The sequence below is a fragment of the Hyla sarda genome, chromosome 1 (assembly GCF_029499605.1).
Source record: "Hyla sarda isolate aHylSar1 chromosome 1, aHylSar1.hap1, whole genome shotgun sequence".
Taxonomy (NCBI): Eukaryota; Metazoa; Chordata; class Amphibia; order Anura; family Hylidae; genus Hyla; species Hyla sarda.
The window spans coordinates 278156194-278178161 of NC_079189.1; the positions used below are offsets into that span (position 1 = coordinate 278156194).

The 21968-nt window shown below is 42.4% G+C and overlaps 1 pseudogene; it reads right to left on the minus strand.

Annotated features, from left to right (window-relative positions):
- Nucleotides 1-13638: 13638 nt before the first annotated feature.
- On the minus strand, nucleotides 13639-13712 carry LOC130343919 (U2 spliceosomal RNA; annotated as a pseudogene).
- Between the last annotated feature and the right edge of the window lie 8256 nt (nucleotides 13713-21968).

Below are 21968 nucleotides of genomic sequence, written 5' to 3' on the forward strand. Positions count from 1 at the left end.
CCAATTTTTTCTTAATATTCGGCGAATATCACCTGCTCCACAATTATAATCTGTAATAAAATTATATTTATAGGACTCCTTAGGTGCTGTCTGAATAAATTCTTTTTTTCTTTTTCTCATAAGTGTTTCCTGTGATATATCCTTCACCCTATTGAATGCATCGGTTAGGATGGAGGGGGGATAGCCTTTGGATAGAAAACGTTCACGAAGAATGCCTGACTGTTTTATCGTGATTTTATTTCAGCGGGACGAAGCTGCAGAGACCCTTTGATGATACACCCTGTTCCATTGTTGTACTTGGTTGGAGTACAACTTCATGTGGTAAGCGCAATTCACACTTAGCGTTACCAACTCACCTTTGGTGTTACACTATGGAGCGCATCCGTTTGTGCTTTTTTTATTTCAGTTTTCTACCAAGTTCCTCCGCTTGGATTCCTTAGGAATATTGGATTGCTGCACTGTGTTGTTCCACCATTTTCTTAAGCTTGAATATTGGATTTGGATATTGGATTCTCCTATTTGTCACTATGGAGTTTCTGGACAATCGTGAACTTACTCGTGATCACCTGATCAGTCAGCTCATTGGGACTGCACCTGTGAAACGGCCGATCCCTACAACTGCGGTACTGGACATTCTATCAGAGACTGACCGTAACTATATGAATGAGTTATTTAAACAATATGAAAATTATTGTAAAGCCGAGATTCAGCACGGCACTGATATTCTATTTCTGACTCGATATATAGACTCACACATTACACCTCGGGGATTACGCCCCCCGATTGAGTCCTCATTTCCAGACGATCCAACATTTACCTGTGACTGGGAATCCTTTTTGGAAACCTGCTCTAGGGGGCTGATGGAGCGTCTATATGTAAAAAGAACTAACCTGGTGTCTGAACTAACTACCAAAGCCAAGGAAGTTAGAGATAGACTTTCAAAATTTTCTATGTCAGTTGAATTTATGAAATTAGATGGTATTATTTTAAATTGATTGAAAAAACTTGAAATGGAAACTATTAGCAAAAAAGTACATAAATACAATAGAGACAAAAATGATTATTTGTGTGGCCAGATTTGCAAATGGCCAAAATTTAATCATCACTCTGAAAGTATTACGAAGTTAAATGATGGTAGTAATAACCACTCCACCATTAACAGGTCTGCTGCGGCTCCCCATGGCTCTACATTACCCCAGCCTGGAAACAGCAGCAGCCTCCCGAATGTGCCCACTCTAAATAAATCTGGTGAGCCTTCCGCTTTGAATATCAAACCATCTTTTTCCACTGTGACAGCAGTGAGGGATACTAGACCAAAAGTTCGTCAGTCCCCCCACAGCGGCCGCATGATATATAACTCTGTTTTTCATAAAAACAAAAATAATTTCACTAAACCTCATGATACAAAAAAATCTCACTTGCCGGCTGGCTTACCTGGTCATAACATTATAAAGGAACTTTCTACCACTAGAGGTGAGCTTGATGCTGGCCTCCCGGCCTGTGCGCGTCCGAGATTAGAATTGCAGTCTCTGACCGCACAGTCTGAATTTGCTCCTATTAACTCCCTAAGGACTGAACCACACCCCACCATTTATCCTGGTGAAACCATCCACCCTCAAGTGATACAAACTTCTGGGACTTGTGATATACTCCCAGGTATTATTTCTGATAAGGGTCTTTCTACTCAAATTGTAGAATCGCGACATCTGACTGCATGGTCTGGATGTGCCCCTATTAATCCTGATGTTAATAGATCACGTGCTGCTATTAACCCTAGTGAAATTATTCGTCCCTCAGCTGCTTGCACCACAGTTAAACCTGATACACTAACAGGTACTTCTTTGAGTAATCTTTCCATTCAGGATACTGAAGATTCCACCTATATGTCCAATTCAGTGACAAATGTTTTTTCTATCATAAATACACCCAATAGAATTTCTGGTATTTCTAATTCTTCTGATGATGATACATTAACACTCGATATAACAGTTCATGAGGTTTCTAATGATAGTCTCAGTAACTATTCCACCCCTAACTCTATGTCTAATGAGTCTACGGCTTTTTTAAACTTCCAGCGTGCTCATGTAAACACTGTTCACTTACCTCCCCCTACCATCAGTCCCCAAAAAAATAGGATAACACAATATTTTCCCCTGATACAAAGTACAGCCGTAAAAAGAAAAAGCGCCCCAGAGGCTCAAGAGGAGGAATTAAACATAGAAATAGATCACAGCATAAAAAAGAACAAGGTTATGATTTAGCTAATTCAGGATCAATACGGTATGATAGTACCAAGGATAATGAAGATAATAGTGGAAATAAAAAGAAAATTAAATTGTTTAATCTTTCATCTTATATGCTAAAGCAGAATGAAATTGATTTATTAGCCAAAGGTCTTTCCTTTTGTCCGACAGCACTGCCTAATAATTTCCAACTTTTTCTTGATTTACATAAATTTATTCGTAAGCTTACTCTTGGACGCCACTTTTCATTGATCGATATACGTGGTTTATCAAACATGCCAGCCACTCAGAATGACACATCCATCGTGTCCCCTGCTGGGGATTCGATGGGTGTGCCATCCCCCACTAGTGATGCACCTATTGCGTCCCCTACGGTGGATTTTGCTGTCCTACTAATTGTCCCGTGAGACATGTTGAGGTTAATCCAGTTTCCTCATTTTACCCCCTACAACATAGGGGCTCCCATGTGGAAACTTTTTATTCTCTAGTTTCTAAAGAATTATGCTCTTTACATGAAACTGTCAGATTGACTGGATATCATGACAATCTCAGCCATGAGGAGCGTAGAGCTATTGAGTCCTTACAAAACAATCCATCTATTGTTATCCGTCCTGCGGACAAGGGGGGGGGGATAGCCATCTTAAATAAGGTTGATTATGTTCATGAAGCTTTATCTATACTATCTGATACAAATTATTATGAAATCATGAAGCAGGATCCTTCATCCAAATATGAGCTACAATATAATACATTGATTAAAAAAGCTATTGATATGTCTTTTTTGAATAAAAAGGAAAAGGAATTCCTTTCTGTTAGACATTGTTCTCTACCGATTTTTTATTACCTTCCCAAACTACACAAGTCCCTCACTCACCCTCTTGGTCGTCCTATTATTTCGGGGGTTGGGTCCCTCACTAGTAATCTATCGCACTTTATTGACTTATTTTTACAGCCTTTTGTGTTACAGTTACCATCATATCTTAAGGACTCCACCCAACTGATTAGAGAAATTCACAATTTAAGTTTACCTTCACATTTTTTATTCATCACACTTGATGTTTGTTCATTATATTCGAATATTTCCACATCGGTTGGTTTGAAAGCTATTTATGATACTTTGTCTAATGATCCTACATTGGATCCTTTACAGATCTCCTTTTTAATTGAAGCCATGCATTTCATTTTGGATCACAACGCATTTCAGTTTAATAACACGATTTACAGACAGACACGGGGCTGCGCTATGGGGACTCGTTTCGCCCCAAGTTATGCTAACTTGGTTATTGGGCGATTCGAGTCCCTGTACATTAAGCAGCCCACTCATTTCAGTTCTCATATTATTTTTTACAGACGTTTTATAGATGATTTGTTCTTTATTTGGTCAGGTTCTATCATCTTGGCTGAACAGTTTGTTTCTCATCTAAATTCTAATGATTGGGGTTTTTCTTTTACCCTACATTTTTCTAATAATGAGATAGAATTCTTAGATTTGTTGATTAAAAAAGATATCAATAATAAGATTATAACAGAAACCTTTTTCAAAAAGGTAGATGTTAATAGTCTTTTGGAATACAGTAGTTCTCATTATCCCAAGTGGATTAAAAACGTGCCCTATGGGCAGTATTTGCGTATACGCAAAAACTGCACCAATAAACAAGATTTTTTAAAACAGTCAGGCATTCTTCGTGAACGTTTTCTATCCAAAGGCTATCCCCCCTCCATCCTAACCGATGCATTCAATAGGGTGAAGGATATATCACAGGAAACACTTGTGAGAAAAAGAAAAAAAGAATTTATTCAGACAGCACCTAAGGAGTCCTATAAATATAATTTTATTACAGATTATAATTGTGGAGCAGGTGATATTCGCCGAATATTAAGAAAAAATTGGTCTATCCTATTGGATGACTCTATTTTAAAAAAATGTTTGCCATCCCAACCAGGTATTACGTTTCGTCGGTCCTCGAACCTGAGAAATTTGGTGGCTCCTAGTAGGTTCAAATCTGAATCTCTTCAACAAAACCATTCTGTTGGCTCCAAAGCCCCGGGCACTTTTCCTTGTGGGCGACCAAGGTGCCTTTGTTGTGCTATGATTGGCACTCCCTCTGTTTCATTTAACTCCACAGTATCTAAAAAAAAGTTTCCAAATAAAAAATCATTATTCCTGTGATAGTTCGTTTGCTATCTATCTACTTACTTGCTCGTGTGGGCTTCAATACGTTGGCCGCACCGTACAGACGGTGCGGTCACGTATGAACAAACATAGATCTAACATTAAAAATGGTTTTGTTCTACATAGTGTCTCACGCCACTTACTTCTTAAACATGATAGATGCATTGATGTTTTAAAGCTGACTATACTAGAAACTATTCCAGTTTTTAGTCATAATCGTATACAGCGATTAAATAATAGGGAATCCTTCTGGATTTTTTCTTTGGTTACTTTATTTCCAGATGGTCTTAATGAGACACTGGAAAATGCCCGTTAAAACATCGAAGAGAAAAACAGAGGAAAGAGGAAAAAATAAATAAATAAATAAAGGAGAAAAAAATGGGAAACATGGAGGAAGGGAAAAAAAAGGAAAAAAAAAAAACGAATTTTTTTTTTTAAATATATATAGTACTATAATATTTTTAATATTTTTTTGTTAAAATTTAATATTTGTTTTTAATTGTATTGTATTTGTTTTATTGGGTACTTTGTTGTGATGTTATTATGTGCTTCTATCTTGTTGTGAAGGGTTTAAAGGGCTTGACCCCTCAAGGGGTTAATTAAATTTTCCTCCTTGAAGGGGTTAACCCCTTTTCCCTATATATACCTTGTAATCTGCTAAACCCAACATGCCTGAGGAAGCGGGTGACCGTGAAACGCGTTGCATTATGGGAAATAAATCCTTTTAACTTCTTATCTGGTCTCAGCGCTTCCATTGATCCCGCTCTGCTACCTGGAGATTGCTTGTTTTTATCGTGATTTTATTTCAGCGGGACGAAGCTGCAGAGACCCTTTGATAATACACCCTGTTCCATTGTTGTACTTGGTTGGAGTACAACTTCATGTGGTAAGCGCAATTCACACTTAGCGTTACCAACTCACCTTTGGTGTTACACTACGGAGCGCATCCGTTTGTGCTTTTTTTATTTCAATTCTCTAATAAAGACAGACATCCACAATTTGAAAAAACAGGCCTGGTCTTTCAGGGGCGAACAGGTTTACTTGAGTTGGTCCTTAAGGGGGTAAAACCTTTGAGATTGACATCACCTGGTCTTCCCAGATGATTGAGAACAATCCATGACACTGGCAGGTCTCAGCTTTGCAAAGGTTGCAGTGCATGCTATAAATTCTGCAGGGTGCCCAAACTTTTGCAGACACCATTTTTTTGTTCTCTGTTATTATGAAAGTGTAAATGATGGAAATAAAATCTAACTTTTGTTGACATATTATAAGAATGTCTAATCTGTAATTTGATGCCTTTTGGAGATTTTTCCATCTTTCCTTGGCTTCTTTATGCACATTAATACCAATTTTTACCTGGGGTGCCCAAACTTTTGGTCCCCACTGTAAGGGGGGGGGGGTTCAACTACTACCTAAAGGGAGGCGGCTGCCACTATATACGGGGGGGGGGGGGGTGGGGGGGTGAGAGAGCTGAATATATAGGGGGCTACTGTGTACAGGGAACTTACCTACAGTGAGTAACCCCTACCTTTTATCTATACCTACCTATTTGAGGCAACTGTGTAGTGGGAGAAACCATGTGAAAGGGCGTTTCTACCTACTGGAGCGACCTAACTACTTAATATGGGAGACCTACCTACTACTTCCCAACCCACTTATCTACCCATTTTGTGGGACTCCAGGGGGTAGTTATTACTGTTTGGAGTGCTATAGGTCGTCTAAAATGTTCGTCTTGCAGGCTTTGTGGAGACGAGTTGTGTCATGATGTTCTGGGCTGGATGGAGAAGATGGAGAAGACTATATAGACCTAATGTAGTAGTATGTAATCACTTATATAGTCTGCAGAGCTGTGTAGAGCTTATATCTCCCACCATATGAATATTTTCTCCTTGTATACTGGTATTGTTAATATTGGTCTCAGTATACAGGATTTGGTCAGTAACAGTCTGATGGTGATATGTATGGTCATAATAATTCTCTTTGTATATTGGTATTACTGGTAATATTGATCTCAGTATTTAGAATTCGGTCAGTAACAGTATATTGGTAATTTGTATGGTGATAATAACTCTTTTTTGTATACTGATATTTTTGGTAATATTGGTCTCAGTATACAGGATATGGTCAGTAACAGTATGATGGTAATATGTATGGTGATGATATTCCTCCTTGTATACTGGTATTATTGGCAATATTGGTCAGTGTACAGGATTTGGTCAGTAACAGTATAATGGTGATATGTGTACTTATAATCTTCCTCCTTGTATACTGGTATTATTGGTAATATTGGTTTCAGTATACAGGATATGGTCAGTAACATAGTTCATAAGGTTAAAAAAAGACCAAAGTCCATCAAGTTCAACCTATATCCCTAATGAGTCCCTACTGAGTTGATCCAGAGGAAGGCAAAAAACCCTCATACTAGAGGTAAAAATTCCTTCCCGACTACAATATGGCAGTCAGAATAAATCCGTAAATCAACGTTCTATCCCTATAAATCTAAAATCCATTACCTGTAATGTTATTACTCTCCAAAAATGCATCCAGACCCCTTTTGAACTCTTTCACAGAGTTCCCCATGACCACCTCCTCAGGCAGAGAATTCCACAATCTCACTACTCTCACAGTAAAGAACCCCCGTCTGTGCTGGTGTAGAAACCTTTCCTCTAAACGTAGAGGATGCCCCCTTGTTATAGATACAGTCCTGGGTATAAATAGATCATGGGAGAGATCTCTGTAATGTCCCCTGATATATTTATACATAGTTATTAGGTCTCCCCTAAGCCTTCTTTTTTCTAAACCAAATAACCCTTATTCTGATGATCTTTCTGGGTACTGTAGTCCTCCCATTCCCCGTATTACTCTGGTTGCCCGTCTTTGAACCCTCTTCAGCTCCACTATATCTTTCTTGTACACTGGTGCCCAGTACTGTACACAGTATTCTATGTGTGGTCTGACTAGTGATTTGTACAGTGGTAGAATTATTTCCTTGTCGTGGGCATCTATGCCCCTATTGATGCACCCCATGATTTTATTTGCCTTGGCAGCAGCTGCCCGACACTGGTCACTACAGCTAAATTTACTATTAACTAAGACTCCTAAATCCTTTTCCATGTCAGTTGTCCCAAGCGTTCTCCCATTTAATACATAATCCGAGCCCGGATTTTCCCCCCCATGTGCATAACCTTACATTTATCAGTGTTGAACCTCATCTGCCACTTCCCAGCTCAAACCTCCAACCTATCCAGATCCATTTGTAACAGTGCATTGTCATCTATAGTATTTACCACTTTACAGAGTTTAGTATCATCTGCAAAGATTGCTACTTTACTATTCAACCCCTCTACAAGGTCATTAATGAATATATTAAATAGAACAGGACCCAAGATGGACCCCTGTGGTACCCCACTAGTAACAGTCACCCAATCAGAATAAGTACCACTAATAACCACCCTATGTTTCCTATCACTGAGCCAGTTACTTACCCACTTACACACATTCTCCCCCAGCCCCATACTTCTCATTTTATGCACCAACCTTTTATGTGGAACTGTATCGAATGCTTTGGAAAAATCCAGATATACGACATCCAGTGATTCACTCTGGTCCAGTCTGGAGCTCACCTCCTCATAAAAGCTGATCAGGTTAGTCTGACAGGACCGATAAAGCCATACTGAAATGGGGTCATGCATTAATTTTAATTAAGATACTCCAGAATTGCATCCCTAAGAAAACCCTCAAACAATTTACATACAACGGAGGTCAAACTAACCGGTCTATAATTCCCTGGGTCACCTTTTGATCCCTTTTTAAATATTGGTACCACATTTGCCATGTGCCAGTCGTGGGGAACAATCCCTGTTACTATAGAGTCCCTGAATATTAAAAATAGGGGTCTGTCTATTACACTACTTAATTCCTTTAGAACACGGGGATGAATGCCATCTGGACCTGGTGATTTGTCTATTTTGATTTTTTGTAGGCTGCACTGTACTTCTTCCTGGGTGACCTGTACTAGGGAGTTAACCTTATCTCGCTATATTTCACCTGGCATTTCATTTTCCTTGGTGAACACAGTGGAAAAGAATTTGTTTAATATATTTGCTTTTTCCTGATCCCCGTTTATAATTTCTTCCTCATCATTTTTTAAAGGCACTACACTTTCATTTTTGATCATTTTGCTATTTACATAGTTAAAGAACATTTTGGGGTTAGTTTTACTCTCTTTGGCAATGAGTCTTTCTGTCTCTATTTTTGTCTCTATGATGGTAATATGTATGGTGGTAATACTCCTTCATGTACTCTGATATTATTGGTAGTATTGACCTCAGTGTACAAGAATGTGTGTGTGTATATATATATATATATATATATATATATATATATATATATATATAAATCTTTCAGTACCAGTCATTGCCTGGACCTATTTTCCAGTCTGGCACTGTGCACATGGCAGAAACATCCAAAATATCATCCATCACTGCAGCACTCCTTTAATCTAGGCTTTATAAAAGTGGGGTCAGAAAAAAGACTCTTCTCAGTAAAAGGAGCCCAACTGGAGTTTACAAAATAACACCTAATGGACTCTCAATTCTAAGTATCATGTCTGAAGGAAACTGCCACTGCTCTTTACCTGTCCAATACCATCCCTATAATTAAGCATGGTGGTGGCTGTATCAGGCTGTAGGTTTTTTTTTTCTTCCAGTGAACTGGTTAGAGTTTTGAGAAATCGGAATGGAGAAAAGTGCAGAAATATTGTTAATAAAAAGTTGATGCAGTGTGCTATGGACCTCAGACTTGGCCAGAGGTTCACCTCCCAACAAGACAATGATCTCAATTATGGTGAGTGGACTGGGGGTGACCGAGGATTGAGGGGTGTGTGTATTTTAAATGAATGAATAAATGATGTGTGTGTATGATAGATGTATGTATGATGTGTGTTTATGTATGTTGTTTGTATGTATGTATGATGTGTGTGTATAATAGATGAGTGTATGATAGATGCATGGATGTATATGTATGTATGATGTGTGTATACATGATAGATGTGTGTATGATAGATGGATGTATAGTGTGTATGTATGATGTATGATTGATGGATGTATTATAGATAGCTATATGTATGTATGATATGTGTGTGTGTATATATATATATATATATATATATACTTGCATTAATGATGTGCATGTGTATTTGTGATGTGTATATGTATGATAGATGTGTATAAAATAGATGGTATGATGTATGTATGATGTGTGTGTATGTATGATAGATGTGTGTATTATAAATGCGTGTATTATGTAGATGTGTGTATTATGAATGGATGTATGAGTGGTGTGAGTATGTATGTATAATGGGGGCATTTATCATTGGCTTTACACCACTTCAATGTTCTGAATGTCCCTGCAAACTTTGTGCAATTGCATTTTTTGCTATATGTTTTTACAATTTTTCGGTACAACATCTTTCAAAGTTGTCTACTATTTGGTGCGCCATACCCCACTTTTTGCAATGGAATTGTATTTATTATTTGCGCAAATTACATTTAGATTTTTTTTTTGCGCAAACCTACACCACCTAATATGACACGTACAAAAGTGTCTATGCTAGAGCACAGGTGTAACATAGTAACATAGTTCCTAAGGTTGAAAAAAGACCAGAGTCCACCAAGTTCAACCTATATCCCTTATGAGTCACTACTGAGTTGATCCAGAGGAAGGAAAAAAAAAACTCATATTAGAGGTAAAAATTTCTTCCTGACTCCAAAAATGGCAGTCAGAATAAATCCCTGGATCAACTTTCTGTCCCTATAAATCTAGTATACATAACCAGCAATGTTATTACTCTACAAAAATGCATCCAGACCCCTTTTGAACTCTTTTACAGAGTTCACCATTACCACCTCCTCTGGCAGAAAGTTTCATAGTCTCACTGCTCTTGTAATAAAGAACCCCAGTCTGTGCTTGTGTAGAAACCTTCTTTCCTCTAGACATAGAGGATGCCCCCTTGTTATGAATACAGTCCTGGGTATAAATAGATCATGGGAGAGATCTCTGTAAGGTCCTCTGATATATTTATACATAGTTATTAGGTCTCCCCTAAGCCTTCTTTTTTCTAAACTAAATAACCCCAGTTCTGATAATCTTTTTGGGTACTGTAGTCCTCCCATTCCCTGTATTACCCTGGTTGCCCGTCTTTGAACCCTCTCCAGCTCCACTATATCTTTCTTGTACACTGATGCCCAATGCTGTACACAGCATTCCATGTGTGGTCTGACTATTGATTTGTACAGTGGTAGAATTATTTCCTTGTTGTGGGCATCTATGCCTCTTTTGATGCATCCCAAGATTTTATTTGCCTTGGCAGCAGCTGCCAGACACTGGTCACTACAGCTAAATTTACTGTTAACTAAGACTCTTAAGTCCTTTCCCATGTCAGTCATCCCAAGTGTTTTCCCATTTAATCCCAGCCCAGATTTTACCTCCAATTTGCATTACCTTACATCTATCAGTGTTGAACCTCATCTGCCACTTCCCAACTAAAACCTCCAACCTATCCAGATTCATTTGTAACAGTGCACTGTCCTCTATAGTGTTTAACACTTAACAGAGTTTTGTATCATCTGCAACGATTGCTACTTTACTATTCAACCCCTCTACAAGGTAATTAATAAATTTATTAAATAGAACAGGACCCAAGACTGACCCACTAGTAACAGTCACACAATCAGAATAAGTACCATTAATAACCACCCTCTGTTTCCTATCACTGAGCCAATTACTTACCCACTTACACACATTCTCCCCCAGCCCAATCATTCTCCTTTTATGCACCAACCTATTAAGTGGCACCGTATCAAATGCTTTGGAAAAATCCAGATATACGACATCCAGCGATTCCCCCTTGGTCCAGTCTGGAACTCACCTCCTCACAACAGCTGATCTGGTTAGTTTGATAGGACTGATCCCTCATAAACCCATGCTGATATGGGGTCATACATTTATTTTTTTCAAGATACTCCAAAATAGCATCTCTTAGAAAACTATTTACATACAACTGAGGTTAAACTAACAGGTCTATAATTCCCAGGGTCACCTTTTGACCCCTTTTAAAATATTGGCACCACATTTGCCATGCGCCTGTCCTGAGGAACCTTCCGTGTTACTATAGAGTCCTTGAATATTAAAAATAGGGGTCTGTCTATTGCATTACTTAATTCCTTTAGAACACGGGGGTGAATGCCATCTGGGCCTGGGGATTTGTCTATTCAAAATTTTTGTATGCGGCACTGTACTTCTTCCTGGATTAGACAGGTTGACCTGTAGTGATGAGCGGCAAGGGCCATATTCGAATTCGAGAAATTTTGCAAATATGTGGATGAATATTCGTCCTATGTTCGCAAAATTGGCATATTCGCTATGTTCATTCTCTTTTTTTTCCATGCAAAAATTTGTATTGAAATTTGCATAGTGCGCATGTGTGATTATATCTTTCACCTAAAAGAAGGGAGGGATCAGTGTCCTCTGAATAGAAGTGCCAATATTTGTGCATATCTGTGAATATTTGCATATTTGCATAATCACATATATTGGCATATTTGAAAAAATGCCGACTATTTGTCATTACGAATATATATCCCTATATTCAAAATATTAGCAAAATCGCGAAGTGCCGATATTCGCTGTAAAAATTAGCATTTCAATATTTGCGCTCAACACTAGTGACCTGTACTGGGGAGTTCACCTTATCTCGCTGTATTTCACCTGCCATTTCATTTTCCTCGGTGAATACAGTGGAGAAGAATTTGTTTTAAATATTTGCTTTTTCCTTATTCCCGTTTATAATTTCTTCCTCATCATTTTTTAAAGGGCCTACACTTTCATTTTTGACCTTTTTGCTATTTATATAGTTAAAGAACATTTTGGGGTTAGTTTTACTCTCTTTGGCAATGAGTCTTTCGGACTCTACTTTTGCAGCTTTTATGTGTTTTTTACATATTTTATATTTTTCTCTATAGCTTTTTAATGCTTCTTCACTGCTGTCTTGTTTTAGTAATTTAAATGCTTTATTTTTGTTATTTACTGCCCCCTTAACATTTTTATTCATCCACATTGGTTTTCTTTTATTCCTGACCCTTTTATTCCCATTAAGTATATACCTCTTACAGTGAGAATTTAAAATCTTCTTAAAAGTCTCCCATTTAGTGTCAGTATTCTTGTTTTTGATGACATTATCCCCTTTTATATTGTTAAGGGCTTCTCTGAGTCGATCAAACTTTGCCTTCCTAAAGTTAATTGTTTTTGTGGCCTCTCGCAAGGTTCCCTTATTGCAGAACAAGTTATAACATATTATATTATGATCCCTATTCCCTAGGTGTCTTTTTTTTAAATTTTTATCTAAGAGCCAAGGAACGTGCTCTTGAATCACCCAAAGTGCAAGAAAAAGTGCAAATGTGTTACACAAAAAAAAGAAAAACGTGCACAGAGGATGCGGTCTATCGCAAGCCCTTCTCCGATAGGAGAGAGGTCCCCTAACAAACCTTACCCTTCACCTCCGGACCAAAAGGTACCTGCGAGGTTCCAGGTTCGATGTCCCTTTTCGCCGAAGCTACTAAGGGACCACAAATGCTCCCGGGATTCCCCTTGGCATTAGCCAAGGTATCTGCCTGCAGAGTCGATAACGGTAGGTACCCTACCAAAGCAGGAGTACCCGGGGTGTTTGCAGGGAGGTGCGGAACCTAATGGCCACACACACCTCCCCTAGACTGCCAGGAGGGACACCCAGAAGGGCTACTGCATCCTGACAAATCCTGTGGGCACACAACACGCAAAAAGTGACACAGTGAGACAAAAAGAAATAAATAAGTGAATATGTGCAGATATGCTGCCCGGACATCTGTCCGGATCTATAAAAATTTCTCTGATCCTAGCCAGAAGGCCGGGAATCAAGAGGTGAGTGCTACAAGGTGAAGAGATTATGGTGCCCGTGCTTCCACTCAGTGAGCCAATACTCCCAGTGAGTTTTGGCACCTTGGGGTCACCACTCCCCAAGGCCCAAAAGTACCTCGGCTCTAGACCCTCTCAGCCTCATGGCGAGACCCAGAGGAAACAGGTCACATCGGGACAGTCGTCGAGCTGATTCCTCAGAACCAGCCCCGGAAAGCCCTGGTACACCTGCCCCCTCCATGCAGCACCCATCCCCACCAGCCCCACATCGGCGTAGCTTGCCTCCGGCATGAGACTGTTAAGAACAGATACTACACTTGATCTTAGCCAAAAGGCCGAGAAGCGATTCCCTAGGTGTCCTTCAACCTGCACATTAGTTTCTCTGTCAGGTCTGTTGGTTAATATTAAGTCTAGTAGGGCGCCCCCTCTGGTCGGGTCCTGCACCATTTGGGATAGATAATTGTCTTTAGCTATAGTCAGAAACCTGTTTCCTTTATGAGATTCACAGGTCTCAGTCTCCCAGTTTATATCAGGATAGTTAAAGTCTCCCATTACTATCACCTCATTCTGATTTGCTGCCATGTTTATTTGCCTCAGTAATTGATCTTCTGTCTCTTCCATTATGTTTGGTGGCTTAAAGCAAACCCCTATCAGAATTTTTTTTTTTATCTCCATATATTTCTACCCATATTGACTCCACATTATCGCCCCGCCACCCGTATATCCTCCTGCAGTGTGGCCTTCAGACTGGACTTTACATAAAGACAAACTCCCCCTTTCCATTTTGTCTGATCCTTCCTGAATAGACTATAACCCTGTTTGTTTACCGCCAAGTCATAGCTATTGTCCAACCAAGTCTCTGTTATACCCACTAGGTCCTAATTCTCCTCAGACATTATAAAATCCAGTTCGTCAGTTTTATTGGTCAGACTTCTGGCATCAGTCAACATGCAATTCAATGGTGTATGTTTTTTTTTTTTTCTTATGAAGCCTATCCCTATTAACTATTCTAACCCCTCCATCTGCTCCACCCCCGGTACATTAATAAGTCCCCCCACTCTATCTACACTATTTTCCCCTCTATGTTGTAGGTTCCTTTCCCCCCAGTCCCTAGTTTAAACACTCCTCCCCCCCCTTTAGCCATCTTCTCCCCATGCACAACTGCACCCTCCCCATTAAGGTGCAGCCCGTCCCTACGGTGGAGCTGGTATCTGACAGAGAAGTTGGCCCAGTTCTCCATGAACCCAAACCCCTCTTTCCTACACCAGCTTCTGAGCCTCTTGTTTACCTCCCTGATCTCCCGCTGCCTCTCTGGTGGGGCTTGTGGAACAGGTAATATTTCAGAAAATATTACCTTGGAGGTCCTTGCCTTAAGCTTGCGGCCTAAATCCCTGAGATCATTTTTAAGGACACTCCACCTACCTCTTACTTTGTCATTGGTGCCGATATGTACCATGACCACTGGGTCTTCTCCAGCCCCACCCAGCAACCTGTTAACCCGATTCACAATGTGCCGAACTCGAGAGCCAGGTAGAAAACACACTGTTGGGCAATCCCAGTCTTTATGATAGATCTCCATGTCTGTCCCCCACTACCAGTACCTGTCTGGCCTGCCCTGAGCTCCGCCTTCCCTCCTAACTGGAGCAAACAACCCCCTGGTGGTCAGAGGCAGTATCTTGCTGCAGTACTGCTAGCTCTGAAATGGCATCCTCCTCATCTGCTAACTGGCCAAACTTGTTGGGGTGTGCCAGTTCAGGACTAACCTGACACTTTTCCCCCTAGCCTATTTTCTTACTGTAACCCAGCCAGCTGCCTGACTTTCCTTCAAGTCCGTCCTACTATCCTTTCCCGCCTCTACCCCAGAGAGTCGTGCTCAGTGAGCAGGAGACTCCTCTGCAAGTTGTCAATGCATCTCAGTGTTGCCAGTTGCTCCTCTAAATCCAGGATCTGGGCTTCCAAATGAACAACACACATCTCGCACAACAATATGCACTCTCAAACTGCTGTTAAAGGATTGGATACATTGCGCAAGATGTACACCGGACTGCATTTTCCAACAAGGAGGCCATCTAGTCATGGGGATTTCTCAGATTAACAGCCAAAAACAGACCGCAATTAAATTCTCTGTAAACCTTGTGAATTTAAAGACCCTACGGTGTAAGGAAACTCCTGTTTTACAACTCTCTTTCAACTGCCTATCTTCCAAAGCAACACTCAGACAGAGCAAGCTCAGAACTGAGTCCCAACTACGATTTAAGCACCTGTGACCAATCTACCCTTACTCCTAGAAGCAGAGTAGAGGAAAAAAAATCAGTGATACCTCCAACTCCACAGATTCACTCCAACACAGCAGGTATCTCCTGCTTTACAACTCTCTTTCAACTGTCTCTCTTCCAAAGCTACACTTAGAGCAGACAAAGGTGTGTGTATGTATGATAGATGTGTGTATTATGAATGTATGTTTGTATGATGTGTGTATGATAGATGGATGTATGTATGATGTGTGTATGTATGTATGTATGTATGATAGATAGATAAATGTATGTATGTATAATGTATGTATGTAAGATAATGGATGTTTTATATATGTATGTATGATATATGTATGCATAAATTATGTGTGCATGCATTATGTATGTATGTATGTATGATAGATGGATGGATGATGTGTATGTATGTATATATGTGTATGTATGATGTGTGTATGTATGATGTATGATACACGTGTTTATTATAGATATATGCATGTATGACGTGTGTATGTATGATAGATACTGCTACTGCTACCTAAAATGGTCTGCTGCTACTACTACCTAAAGGGGGTCTGCTGCTACTACAACCAAAATGGGGGGCTGCTGCTTCTACTACTTAAAGGGGGTCTACTGCTACTACTACCTAAAGACGGCTGCTGCTGTTACTACTACTTAAAGGGGGTCTGCTGCTACTACTGCCTAAAGAAGGTCTGCTGCTACTGTGGTGACCCACTGTGTGTGGCGGGACCACGGGGTGTAGCGGTAGTGGTGTAGGTAGAGGGGCAAGATGGTGTTAACCCCTAATGTTCATGACGCCAGAGGGGTTTTTGGGTACCGGAGCCACACGAACGGTATCTCTGCTATTCCAATGGCTAGGCAGTGAAAGGAGAGTCCACAACCAGTTATGATTAAACAGAGACTTTACTGAGTTCAGATAGATGGTATTATCTTCACAGGTAGGCCAGATTCCCAGAGAGGTGGCCAGGAAGACAGAAGGACCTTGCAGCATGCTGGGAGCAATTAGACTGGTAAAAGACTTTAGATAATTAACTTGAGGCTTGACTTTAGACTGGACTTGACTATGGGTATTGACAGCAGACATAGACTTTTGACTTACTGGAATGACTGTAGATTTGCGTCCTTCCAGGTGCCTGACACTAGAACTGAGATCTCTTGTGTTAACTGTTCCTCAGCAAAATCATAAGAGAGAAAATTGTAATGGCCGCCCCCTTATATAGAGGGGGGCTGATCCAAAGCCCATTGGTCAACCCAGGTTAAGCTGTTGCTCTCTGGGTAACATCATTTGATAACATAACATGTAACGTGTAATGTGACATTTCACAGGTCCTTTAGACAACATCTCACAGCATCTCACAGGTCCTTTATACTAACTATACATTAGGACACTGACTTCAATCCCATTATAATAAATTACATTACAGGAACAGCAGGGGAGATGCTGCAGGAGAGCCCCCAGGTCACTGAGGGACTCAACCTGAAAGGGCTTATGGGTAGTACAGAACCATGCTACTACTACCTTAAGAGGGCTGCTGCTGCTATTGTTACCTAAAGGGGGTCTGCTGCTACTACTTCCTAAAAGGGGCTGCTGCTACTACTACTACCTAAAGAGGGCTGCTGCTACTACTACCTAAAGGGGGTCTGTTGCTACTACTTCCTATAAGGGGCTGCTGCTGCTGCTATTACTACCTAAGATGGGCTTCTGCTATTATTACCTAAAGTGGGCTGCTATTACTACTACTACTACCTAATGTGGAGCTGCTACTACTATATGCGGGGGCTGCTGCTGCAATTACTACTACTACCTATAAGGGGCTGCTGCTATTGCAACCTATATAGGGCTGCTGCCATTGCAATCTATGTACGGCTGCTGCTGCTACTACTACAGACTAAAGGGGGCTGCTGTTACTGCTGCCTAAATGGGGCTGCTGCTACTAATGCCTTAAGGGAGCTGCTGACACCACTGTCTAAAGGGGCCTGCCAATACTACTGTCTAAAGAGGCTTATAATCACTTATATGGTTTGCAGAGCCTGTGTAGAGCTGATGCCTACCACTATATGGTCATTATATAGGGGGAATATTTCTTGTATACTAGTATTGTTGGTAATATTGGTCTCAGTATATAGGATTTGATCAGTAATAGTATGATGGTAATATATGATGATAATAGTTCCTCCTTATACACTGGTGTTATGTGGTATCTATTAGGGATCGACCGATTACCGGTTTGGGCGATATTATCGGCCCATATTCCCGATATTGGACGTTATCGGTATTGGCACTTACCTTGCTGATAATCTGATAATGCCCCGCCCCCGCGTCACACCCTCCACCGCACTGCCCCGGCCAGAGACCGCCGCCGCTGCCCCATTGCCTTCCCCATCTCCGGTTTTATAATTACCTGTTCCCGGGGCTCAGGCTCCACGCTACTTCTGGCTCCTGCGGCATCCTGTGTTATGCTGTGCGCTGCGCAATGACGAGTAACGTCCTCAACACGACGTCACCATCAGTGCGCACAGTGACAGCTCAGGAGGACGCCGCAGGAGCCAGAAGAAGCACGGACCCCGGGAACAGGTAATTATAAAACCGGGAATGGGGGAGGCATTGGGGCAGCGGTGGTCTCTGGCCGGGGCGGTGCGGTGGGGGGTGCAGTGCAGTGCGGTGGGGGGTGCGATGCGGTAGGGGGTGTGGCACGGAGGTGGTGGTGGTGCGGTCGCGGTGGCGATGATAGGACTCAGGAGAACCCAAGGACAGGCAGGGGGAGAGAAGCGGGTGGAGGTGGCGGTCACTGGCACCGCAAAATCCGCTGCAGTTCATTGATTTAAAGCGCCCGCTTTAAATCAATGATCTGCAGCGGTGTCGCTAGGGGGGATAAATAGCCGATAACTTATACAGGATTATCGGTATAAGTTATTGGCTATCGGCCCTAACCTCCACAGAGTATCGTATCGGCCCTGAAAAATCCTGATGTGTAAACTTTTTGGTACCATACCCAAGATGTCTGAAGGCTGTAATCTCTGCCAAAGGTGCTTCAACTAAGAACTGAGGGTCTGAATACTTATGGCAATGTAATATTTTAGATTTTACTTTTGAACATATGAGCAAAGATGTGTAGCATTTGTTTTCACTTTGTCATTATAGAGTATTGAGTGCAGATGATAAAAAAATATATATTTTTTTATATTTCAGCAGAAGTAAGCACCAAAATGTTTAAAAAAATAATGTAAGGGTCTGAAAACTTTATAAATGCACTGTGACTGGTCAGTACTGTTTTTTTTTTTTTTTTAAATGAAGGAACAAAAATCTGAAAAAAGGGTGTATGTGAAGAAAGCCTCATGCCTTTTAACCCCTTAATGACAAAGGGTTTATATGTGTTAAGTGGTAAGAATTAACACTAACAGTTCACTAACAGTGGGGGGCTGCATTTACTGTTGAGAAAATGCCATCTCCTTTGGTCCTTTCTGTGACATACCATATTTATCGGGGTATACCACGCACCGGCCTATAACACGCACCCTCATTTTACCAAGGATAATTGGGTAAAAAAAGAGGGTGAGAGAAGCGGCGCCGACAGACAGGGGGAGAGAAGGGGCAGCGGCACCCATTGCCGGCGCCGCTGCCCCGTTGCCTCCCCCATCCCCGGTTGTATAATTACTTGTTGCCGGGGTCGGGTCCGCGCTGCTTCAGGCCTCCGGTGTGTGTCCCATGCGTCGTTGCTATGCACTGCACGGCGCGGCGCAATGACGAGTGACGTCATTGCGCCGTGCAGCGCATAGCAACGACGCAGGGGACGCCACACTGGAGGCCTGAAGCAGCGCGGACCCGACCCCGGCAACAGGTAATTATACAACCGGGGATGGGGGAGGCAACGGGGCAGCGGCGCCGGCAATGGGTGCCGCTGCCCCTTCTCTCCCCCTGTCTGTCGGCGCCGCTGCCCCATTGCCGGTGCCGCTTCTCTCCCCCTGGCTATCGGCGCCGGCAATGGGGCGCCAGCACCGATAGTCAGGGGGAGAGAACGGGCAGCGACACCGATAGCCAGGGGGAGAGAACGGGCAGCGGCACCGATAGCCAGGGGGAGAGAAGGGCTGGCAGCAGGGCTATAGACCCCAGGACAGGCAGGGGCAGAGAAGCCGGCAGCACTGGCGGTCTCTGCACCTGCAAAGCCGCTGCAGTTCATTGATTTAAAGCGCCCGCTTTAAATCATTGAACTGCAGCGGCTTATCGGCATATAATGCGCAGGTAGACTTTAGGCTAAAAATTTTAGCCTAAAAAGTGCGTGTTGTACGCCGATAAATACGGTAACTCAATATCATAAATGGGTGAAGAAATGAGGCAGTTACCTTTATATGTTTTCCTATAACAGCACTAGTCAAACGTTACAACATCATAACCTTGGCCAATGCAAATTAGCGACTCCTACTGCCGAGCTGCTCAAGTGCCATAGCTTGGTATGCCTTCTCACTTGCCCTCACTTCCCCCGTCCTAAACATCAATAAAGGGTGGTAAGGGTAACCAAGAAGGCGTGCCAGGCTGTAGCACTTAAGCAGCTCAGATCCTCCTCTTTGACACTTTGCTGAAAAAATAAAATATGAATTTACAAGTTTGGCAGCCACTGTCAGCTCCAAGAAAGGTACAGATTATGTTCAATTTAAAAAACATTAGGAGACTGGAATTATATTAATTTTCAAGTATTTGACCGGGGATAATTAGAGTCAGGCAATTCAATATTGGTGGCCTATCCTAAAGATAGACAATGAATTTTAAGGTACCCCTTTAACCCCTAAAGGACCAAGGGCATACAGGTACGCCTTTGCTCCCTGGTACTTAAGGACCAAGGGCGTACCTGTACGCCCGTGGGAATTTCGGTCCCTGCCGCGCGCCGGGGGCGGGGACCGGACCAGGGTGACTGCTGATATCGATCAGCAGGCACCCCGCGCCAATGCCCAGGGGGGTCATCAGACCCCCCCATGTAGGCGATCGCCAAAAATCGTAAGTGAATTCACACTTGCGATTTTCGGCTATTCCGGTGATGCGGGTCACGTGTAACCCGCTGACCCGGAGATACAAGGTGATCGGGGGTGTAGGATACACCCCCTATCACCCTCTGTATCTATGGGGAGGTGGCGATTTCGTCACCCCCCCAGGATCGCTGCTATTGGCCGGATCGTCCGGCCAATAGCAGCCGGCAGGGGAGGGGTTAACGGCCCCTTCTCGCAGCTCTGCTTGCTCCCTGAGTTCATTCAGCGGCCAGAGCTGCGAGAAGGAGCCAGGGACCCCCCTCTGTGAAGATCGGAGCCCCTCACAGAGGAAGACCCCCCTTAGAGCAGGGAGAGAGTACAGCCCCAGGGACAGGTAGGGTTAACCAGTAAAAAAAAGTAAAAAGTAAAGTAAAAAAAAAAAGTGTAAAAAAAAGTTAAACATTTCCCCCCCCCCCTGACCCCCTAATAGGACCTAAAGGGTCCGCAACAATTTTTTTTAGTGTGACCCGGGCCCTATTAGGGATTCAGGGTGCTGCACTTGGCCATTTTATTTTTTTTGGCTGCAGCGCTTTTTCCCCCACCATACAGTTAGTTACACCAATCACACACACTACATACTCACCCCCCCCGACACCAACCCCCCCTCCCCCACCACCGTAGAAAAAAGGCGATGGCTCGCCAGGCATTTTCGGCAGCGGAGGCATACGCTTTTCTTGCCTCCGACTGCGAATCTGTCAGTGAGGACGATGAAGATCCAACATTCCTGTGTTCTTCATCGTCCTCCTCATCATCTAGTACTGATGATGAGTCACCTATACGGCGGCGGAGATACGGTGGTGATGCTGCTCGTACTAGGAGTCCGACCCCCCAGACAAGTTTACCGGAGCCCCCTTCCGGTGAACCTGTCTGAAGACCCCCAGAGGCTTATCAGCCACGGGTTCCGGAGTTTGTTGGCGACTCCGGAATCCGGATTGACAATTCTGGATTCACTGAAATTGACTATTTCAGTTATTTTTTCAGTGTCAATCTAATGGTGGAGCAGACGAATCTGTACGCCAGGCAGTTCATCGCCCACCACCCTGATTCTGTTTTGGCCAGGCCCAATGAATGGTACGCCATTGATGCAGCAGAGATGAGGACATTTTGGGGCCTCTTGCTGCATATGGGCCTGGTCAAAAAACCAAGTGTCAGACAGTACTGGAGCGGAGACATCCTCGACCAGACCCCGCTTTACAGTATGGTCATGGCACGGAGGCGGTTCGAGGCCATTCGGAAATGCCTGCATTATGCAGATAATGCGACATGTCCGCCCAGAGGTGATCCCGCCCGTGACCGGCTTTACAAAGTGAGGCC